This window comes from Adelges cooleyi, unplaced genomic scaffold (assembly GCF_023614345.1).
Source record: "Adelges cooleyi isolate 19-005CV unplaced genomic scaffold, UGA_ACOO_1.1 ACOO_flye_CR_arks_rails_tigmint_CR_PRNA_247, whole genome shotgun sequence".
NCBI lineage: Eukaryota > Metazoa > Arthropoda > Insecta > Hemiptera > Adelgidae > Adelges > Adelges cooleyi.
Window position 1 is genome coordinate 1,618,236 of NW_026095912.1, and position 9,882 is coordinate 1,628,117.

Below are 9,882 nucleotides of genomic sequence, written 5' to 3' on the forward strand. Positions count from 1 at the left end.
ACCTACATAAAAAAAAAGTACTACTTAAGAGGTTTTTTTTTGCAAGAGAAAGACAGAAAGAAAGCGACCCGGCAGCCACCGGTGGAACGGCGAGGGCGCGATCGGTTGTTGTAAGAAAAAAAAAAAAGAAGGTATATAATAATATAGAGAAAAATATCGACTGGCTACCCGACTGGAATCCCGTCGTCGACAAAGTAGCTCTTATATGCACACCACGGCGGCAGAGTCCCTCGGGAACACGGCATCTTATACATATATATATTATATATATATGTACTATATATTATATCCCTCTTCGCCGGCGTTAACTCACTTACACACTATTGATATCAGTCACTCAATATTTTTATACACGCAGACGTGCATTATATATATATATATATACATACACACGTGTAACACGGTTGTATATTGCTCGCAATAATATCGGTCGACGTTTTAGCTTACTTCTCCGCAGTTTTTTTTTTACATTTTATACACCACCTCCCGACGTGCATTACTTTGTGTACAGCATTGGAGAGGTATACGTACTTGTCATTTTACGCGTCTATCTATTTTGTTATGTTTGACAAAATAAAAAAATACACGAATTTTCAATATATATTACGCGCTTATCTCACACGACAACGATAATATGTTTGCCATGTCGGTGCGGCGACAGGTGACGTCGCCAAAGTAAGTTATTGGCTTTATTTAGATTTATAACCGAAAATAGCAAAACCAAAACGACAAAAAGATGAGATCAAATGTTTAAACCTACTTGTTTTCTTTGCTTCGCAGAAAAACAACGAATCGTGGATATGCTATCTATCACTTATCTCTGGTAATTTATATCTTATCATTTATCACTTATCCACTATCTTTTGTCGCTCATCTGTAATCTCGTATCACTTATATCTAATCTCATATCTCTGACTTAAAGCAAAAGTGACATAAAATGTCTTGTATCCAGCCCATTAACACGTCTACTTATGTTAAAATATTATCATCTATTACAACGCAGTCGGAAGGTGCCCCTAAGAGTGGTCTGAAATAAAAATTTGACTTTTCTTAACACTAATATCTCTCAATTCAAAACAAGAACAACAACTATTCCGATGTTATCCAATTCGGTTGTTTAAAAAATCACTATCCGTAATGTGTCATTAAAATATACTAGTATGAAGTCGATTTTTCAACTCGCTTAAATTGAAGATTATCATCTTTTAATCTAATTATTTTAAGCACTCTGTTATTCCTAAAACAAGGAGTTAATACAGTTGATATTAAATTTGAATGCAGCTACCTCATATAAAACATATAGGTTGGTATCCGTATATCTCATAAAAATTGAATTAAAATAAACAATATAATATTTTTTAAACATTAAAAAAATATATACATATATATATTTATGTGAACAAATATCCAAAAATAACTATAAAAAAACAAATTAAAATTGAATCGTTTGTTATTCAAACCACTTATAAAAACAACTTATATTGATTAACATATTTTGTACAGCTTCAATAGGATATACTTTAAGGGAATTGCTAAGAAATAGTGGTTCAAATCAATTTGTTTAGAAAATCACAGTTTAGACAAGCTAATTTTTATTTTAGACCACTGTGCGCCCACGACAAGGCCAGAACCAGTTATGATTAAACTGGGCAACGGATGACCTCGTATTTTGTATGAGATAAAGTGGAATAGGTGGAAACCCATGTTTCCGTTGATCCGTTTCGTGGCCGCGTTTGATAGGACATATACGACATATACACAAATTCGATGATACGATCTGTCGAAAAGATGTGGGAAAGACGGACAAAATTCTTATTAAATCCGGGGATTAGACGGAAAAAATCCGGAATTCGAGAACGACGGGACACTCGGAACAAACCGGGATTGTCTCCGAGTGTGTTTGCGTTTAATTGCAGCGAAGTAGCATCTCCGAACCAAAATTGTCTCCGGCCCGAATTGCCAACACAATGCGAGTTAAACGCATTATACACCTGCGCGAGCACAAAGAAAAGATTATATTATTCTCATATTATTATCATCGCGCTTTTGTGCTTGTAAGTACGCATTATAATATATATAAATGTGTACACGTGTATGTATACATACCAGGCTGGTATTATAATTAGAAATTTAACGTCGCTCTCGACGCGGCGAAACTTTAATCTAACACACATACACGGCAAGTATATTATGTAGCGATATTCAAAGGGTTCCGACGGTTTTAAACGGGCCAGACCATTTGCATAATTGAGAGGGTTAGCTTTAAATCTGTTGCAAAGTAGTTATGTACTTTATATGTATGTATAAATAGGTACTGTGTTCGGCTGGAACGCTGTGAAGATAGGAGTGGCAGAGCCGACGTATTGTGTGATATTTCCATCAGCCGTGAAAACTTCTCTCTCTCTCTCACTCTACACAGTATTATGCACTGCTATAACGTCTTAACGGTGTACACACTTAAAGGAATTCATCAACCCGCCACCACCACCGACCCTCCCCCGGGAATACATTTTATTAATGAGTCGATTCGCGAAATGGGTACTACCGAAATTATTATTACTCTCACTCACTCTCTCTCTTTCGATTAAGTCTCTGTTAATAATAATTATAATTATCATTGCTGCAAACGACCGTCTCGTTCGAAAGCGGCATTTGTACCGCCAAAGAGTAAACTCTCTAATCTCATAGGTCTACACGTTGTACGATTGTTGGGGTTTATTTTTTTTACAATAAAAATGGTAGTAAACATGGAAATGTGCCTAATGATGAAAACTCATCGTCATTCTTCTCAACCTTATCATTCCACCCTCATTGCTTTTCACTGTCATCCGTTTTTATATTTTTTATTTCTTCTCGTTTTTCTGCCAACCACTCATTTCTAAGTCTATCAGATAGATAATCCATTCAGGCATTCATATCAACATTAACACTGCAGTTCCTTTTATTTAAGAACACTCTCTCTCTTGTTCAATTTCCAACACTCTACGTATCTATTCTCTCTGCCATTTAACGTTCTAGAAAATCATACAATGATATTCTTACAATAATATTAAGCTTTAAGCAATTATGACAACCCATTTGGAGCAGAGCCGGTTAAAAACTAAGAGGTAGACCTCAAATGTTAAGATAAGTGTCGGTAAATGAAAAGTAAATGGATTGTAACTCAATTGCAGGGAAAAAGGTCTAAGATAGGGCGGTGCAGAGACTTAACCCTTAATGTGCAAATAGTAATTAATCCAATTTTACCGCCAAATATTGTAGACTTATTTGAGTATAAGTTTTTTATTATTAACAAGTTATTCACTAGGGTAAAGAGTGGAAGGGAAAGGGGAGGGTCACTAAATTCAAATCTATTAATCATTTTTTAAGACACTTTATTATTTTTTGATGGGGGTTATTGAATTCTAGGTCACTGAGCGACCCTTGCCCCTCCTCATGTGTGTGTGGGTTTTGGGAGAGCACCCTTACATAAACGTCTAGTTAGTAGAACACAATAATAAAAATAAAAAAAACGATTCGTTGCGGTAAAAACAAATAGCGTTATTATTACATACACAAGGTGTTTGGCGGACGATACGAATGTCGTTTTTTATCGCCCGTCCCCATCGCTTGTACGATATAATTTACAACTAGAAATTGAATAATTTAATCATATTATCATATCATTTCATACGCTATATATTATTATTATTACACCGGGCACTACTCCGTCTACGCGCAAACGTTACCCTTTACTGCTGTATTATTACTTGTTGGTGTTACTATTATTATTATTGTATATAAAACACAAAAAAGATCTCTCTCGGGGGCAAAGCGTGTGCACACAACGGCCTTTAGTGGCTCTAATACAGGGTGTTACATCTGTCGTAAGGCACAATCGGATATTAAGAATATTTTTCAAATGAACTGTTTTTCCATACTTTTTTGACCATTTTATCACTGTCATCTGTAAAATGTTCAAAGTATTGAAAAATATGACAAAATGTGTACCCACGAGTAAATAAGGAAAAACCATAATTTAAGTGTCTTACATCTGATGGATCACCCTGTACAATAGTCGGCTGTGCTCGAGCACGAAACGGTTTAAATAATAATAACAATAGTAATAATAATATTATAATTACTACAATAGTACGTAGCAATAATAATATAAACGTTTAGCGTTCACACAGAAACGGACGATTCTCTATTTCAAGAGCGAGAGAGAGATAGTGAAAAAAGATAAGACAATCGCTGGTCGTGTTTATACACACAGGAAACAAGTAATAATTTCACGGATGGCTTAACGTGGAGGCGGCGCAAAGGGTGGCCAGGTAAGAAGGGGTGAGAGAGGCAAGACACGCAAACGTTTCCGGTCATATTTATCAGCGATTAAATTATCGCGTTAATTTTTGAAATATATACAATTAAAAAAACGGAGTACTCGAAACGCGATAAATCTACACCGGCAAGGGTTGGACGGTGAAAATGCAAAAAAAAAAAAATAAATGGGAAAAAACTTAATAGCACAACTATGAAGTACCATTGACACCATCCGATAATTATCCGTATAGTCCGCATTTATAATATGAAACTCACAAAATCTGGCAATTGAAATAAAAAACAAAAATGATTTAAGAGTAGTAATAATTGAACAGCCTAGTGGAAAAAGGATAAATTTAGAAAATTGATCTCTTTGAGAAATTGAGATTTTGCCATTTTGTAGCTGAATGGTAGACTCATATTATGGGCGTATAATGATCCATTGAGACTTGGTTTATAAAATATTATAGCAGGAATTACAATATAAATTATATTACATCGAAAATACCTAAACGGTTTTCTTTAGGTTTCTCGAGTTGGGTGTTGAAAAATACAGCTGTTCAATTATTGTAAAACTGGCAAATAAAAATTGCACTTTTGTCCTTTTCATAACATCAAAATTCGGTGTGTCAGTTTTTTAATTATTTAAATAGATATTTAATTTCAATAACAATGCAATATTTTTAGTATGTGGGTATTTCCACCGATTGTGTTGATTTAACGTGCATATGTTACTGGACTGAAACCAAGCAATTTCATGTCGCTATTTTCGCGTTACACTTTCACTTCAAGCTAGAGATAAGAGATCAGAGATAAGTTATAAGTGATCAGAGACAATATATAAGTGATCAGACATAAGCGAAAATAGATAAGATCAAGAGATCAGAGACAAGATGTGAGTAATAAGATATTAGTGATAAGAGTTTGATAAGAGGGAAGTGATAAGAGATAAGTACAAGAGACTGTAATATCCAAGATCAATGTTTTTCTGTGAAGTGGGAAAATTAACCAGGTTGTATTTAAGTAGTAGGTTTTTTTTCTAGGCTAACACTGCCAAATGTCTGTTGTATATGATGATATTGTGTACTATATCATAATATAGTTTGTGCTTACTTATATTATATGTGTAAAAATATGGCTTTCCTTCGTGCGACTAGGTCGCTGCCCGTTAAAGCTATCGCGGCGGTAATAAAGAATAACGACTACCGCGCGCATAGGTCGTTTGACTTTTGGCGGTAAAAATAAAATTGACCGGCCGGCAATTGATTTATCGCCCATGCCCGCCGCGTACCGGAGGGTGCTTTTACAATTTCCAACCACCTTGTATATATATATAAGTATACGGTATAATATTATGTGTGTGTGTGTGTGCGGACCGAGATAAATGGGTTACCGAGTTTTAGACAAAAGCTATATTATATACCGGGCCCGTGTCAATTGACCACCGCCCTTAACGAGATATTGTACATGTATATATATATATACACATCAACTCTGCTGAGTAAGTATAACGATATAATATGTATTATATGGCGGAGCTCGGGGAATTTTCCTGGTGGAAATCCGACAATAATAATTATTGGCGTCGGCCCCTTGTATACAATGCAAGACGGTGGAGAAGGGCGACCGGCAACGCCAAGAAGTCCTGTTATTGGTATAATTTATATTATTATATTATTGTACCTACGTGGCGGCGGCTGTGGGGGTAGGGGATAGGTGCTTAATAACTCCCGACGGTAATTAACCGAGCGCAGAGCGCAAGTAATTAACTGCGAATAATAACGCGGCGATAATAATAATTATTGTTTGTTGGGGTTATGAGATGACGATTACATCTTGATGAATACCAGCTCGTTAAACAGCGCCGTTGACAAGCCCTAAGTATAAATTATGCATAATTGATCACCGTCCCTGCCTGCCAACACCCCTTCTCTCCACCCTCAAACTACACAGTCTGCATAATATACATGTACCTAATCCTCAATGCGTACAAAATCACTAATGTTCGGAGTGGCAATTCGGTGATAATTGTTTTATAACGTTCCAAATGTACATTTCCGAATTCAATATTTCGTCCAGAGGGCTTAAGCTTTTTATTGAACCCATTTAATGGGAACGGAAAGTGTTTTTTTTTTTAACCACAGTCAATGTTCAATCCATTTCAAATAGGCCTTGATTTATCGAAAACAGTAGTTGAAAATCAAGTTTGTCTAGTCACACACTTATTATGCTTATCTCCACCTTAGTTTGATGAGTTTGTGTCTATTGAACGGATACTGTTTGCTGTAAATATGGTAACAGTTATTTCAAGGTTCACCTCCACCTTACCTACCCGACGAGAAGCGTTATCGAATCTTTTTAGCTCTTATCATAAGAAAGTTAGATTGGGTTGGCAACACTGTTAATGGGAATTAAAAGGTCGAATTTCGATATACTTATTAGAATATTAGTTAGATTTATTGGAAAAATAAATTGCTAAAGTTCCATCACTGGAAGGTCTCTTCACTCTGTTAATCTATCCACTTTGTGAACATTATATCCATTGTGCTTATCGTTCTATATACATGATGATCCATCTGATATAATAGTCAATCATTTTCTGGGAAATTATTTTGATGATATTTGGCCAGTATTGGCTATTTTTTTTTTTTTTGGTCTGTACACCATCTGTCTTCGTACGCCGTTCAATATGATATTATTATATGAGTGTGTATACTACTTAAGCGTACGCTCACGTTTAAACCGAGTATTTTATTGCCGGCGAGAATCTCGAATAGGTATGTGTATAAATATATATACTTATTTTTTCCTGCGGCCGATATGGCCTACATAAATATAAATGAAAAATATAAAATACTAATATGAACAAGCGGAAGAGGATGGTTGGAAAAAAAAGCCCGGCTCTGCGTTTTTATTGCCTTTCGCGTTTTTTCTGTCGGGCGCGCCCTTTGCATTATACACGAAGTACGCTTCTATTAAATAATAATAGTTTTATATTTTATTATTATTGTGTCTATATACAGGTATAAAAAGACACACTCACTTGGACGGCATAGGGCTATGCAGTGGAAAAAAAAATGGTAACATAAAAAAAATGCCAGTAATAACAGCTATCTGTAGTGTTTATACTCATCTGTCCGTATAGAGTGATCCATCTCGATAAAAAAAATCATATTATCCACTGGGGTAGTAAAACAAAATTCACCACCTCCCCCTTCCCCATCGACCGCTCTAAGGGTTTAGATCATTATGATTGTTAGGAGACCGTGTTTGGCTGTAAGATGGGCTACTAAGATATTGCTAAAACGACATGGGCACTACAAATGCAACATTTTACGGCCCACCTAATTTCTCGATAATAATATTATACTAAAATGATGAAAAAATGAAACCGTTTTTGATTTTATCTAACAATCAAATGCCAGGTTTAGGAGGGGTAACACAAATCGTTTCACAGGTTATATTTCTTACTTCATTTTAGTATTATTCATCGAAAAAATAAGCGGCACACGAAATTAATGAATACCTACCCTGTATTTTGAGTCGCCCTCAAAAGTCGTTTATCCGATCCCTCCGCCCTCGCCGCGGATCGTGCACGGTATATACTTGCCCGGCAAACGTCACGCAATTAATTTTAACTTCCTTTGGGCCAGGGGTGTGTGGGGAGGTTCTTATAAAACGCCCAAACTTTACTCAAAACGACCGCCACTAAACTACCACCGCCACCACCACCACTACCGTCATACAAACCCTTCCCGGATCCGGTTAGGTCGTTTTGATATTCGTCCGGAATTACCGGGTAAATTCATTGGGGTAATTAAAACAGCCAACGGCAGCAGCAGCAGCAGCAGCAGAAGCACTTATAATATATATATATGTACCGTTGATATCACTATAACGGTTTCGAAAACGTCCACAAGGTATAATAATTTCTAAGCGATTACTCAGAAACGGTAAGACGGTCGTTTCCTCTTGAAATAATTGTAATTTTTCCTTTGGGAAACATTTTGGTTGACGGTGTTTTGCGACGGTTTGGTTTAGTATTAAAATGGAGTAATACGCTTTGGCGATGACCAATTTGCCAGGAAGCGTCAAGAAAATCATAAATAAAGTTAGCGTTAAGTTTGTTTAAGGTTAGATTGGGACTGAATAGACAAAGTTAGGTTAGATTCGATTCTTATTAGATTGGTAAGGTCATTGTAGGGTTAGGTTAGATTCTTGTTTGTTAGTGCCTAACTATTGAACTATCAAAAACTGTCAATTGTAATGAACTCAATAAACTAGAAAATCTGTGATTTGATAGATGAGAAAAGGTTAGATTTGGATTAGATAGACAAGGTTAGGTTGTATTGGCTCAAACACGTTTACTGATCGTAACCGGTTTTCAATATAAGTTTAAAGACGGGAGATGGAGTGTGATCGAGTAATGTTCTTCTAACTTCAAAATCAGTTGTTAAAAAATGGTTGTCGACAAGTCAATAAGGTTCTGGGTAATTTTTATTTTAACTTTAAAAGTCAACAAAATCGTTAACGTTTCCGTTTAAGTTTCCTAAGCTTTTGATAGAGCTCAAGAATTTATCCAAAAGCGGTAACAACTTTAAAAATTGTTTAACACTAGAAAATAACTGTCTAGATAGCTGCTGCAGGTTGGACAAACTGAAAGGACAGGAGGGTTAATAAAAATTATGTTATGTAGTTAGGAAAACCCGGATTTTAGAAATGTGGATATTTTATTGCCTTGACGGATTATCCAAATGAATAGTTTTTATTTGAGTTATGAACGTTTTTGTAGAGATCATTAGTTTTTATCACAGTTTAAACGATTCGTAATAATAATCTGAATATTAAGTCACAAAAAATATAAAAAATAAGTTTTTTTTTAAGCTTTTAATTCTTCACTATTTATTAATCCAGATCAATTTTGTTGGTCCAACCAAATGCAATTTCAGTCCAGAGATTAGCAAGTCGTTACATTTGTATTGGTTTAGGAATAATATTATAACAGTTAAAATACTTTTTGAAACGGACATTTTATATTTTGAAAAAGAATGAGTTTTTTTGAACAAAGTGCATCAAGTGCGACGACATAACTAATGAGAAACATAATAATCTTGCTATTTTTCTTCGTCACAACTATTTGGAGTCTGCAGCCTTTCCCTAAGCCTCTACTCACTATAGCTGTTCATAGATTAGCAGAGTATAAGAAATATAGTACAGCTAACGAACATTCTTTCTGTTTAATTTTTCCTTTTGATAACATTCTGCTTGTTGTATACCCTGAAAATCCGCTTATACTTTATGAAAAGTAGTAAAAATATAAAATATAAATTCGTTTTTTTTTCCTATGCGAAAACTTTTGTCAACTTTTAAAATATACATTCATCTACCTTTAGAAGAAAACCGTCAGCAGCGTAGGGTCGTGGTGGTCATTTTACTTGAAGCCACCAATATATTATGAAAGTGATAAATCACTTCGGCGAAAAAAAAACTTTTATATGAATTCGTGATCGGATTTCCCCTAACTCTGTACACCTAGGACCTTAAAAGGGTCATCCCCGCTTCGTTGAGTTTCTCAGAGCT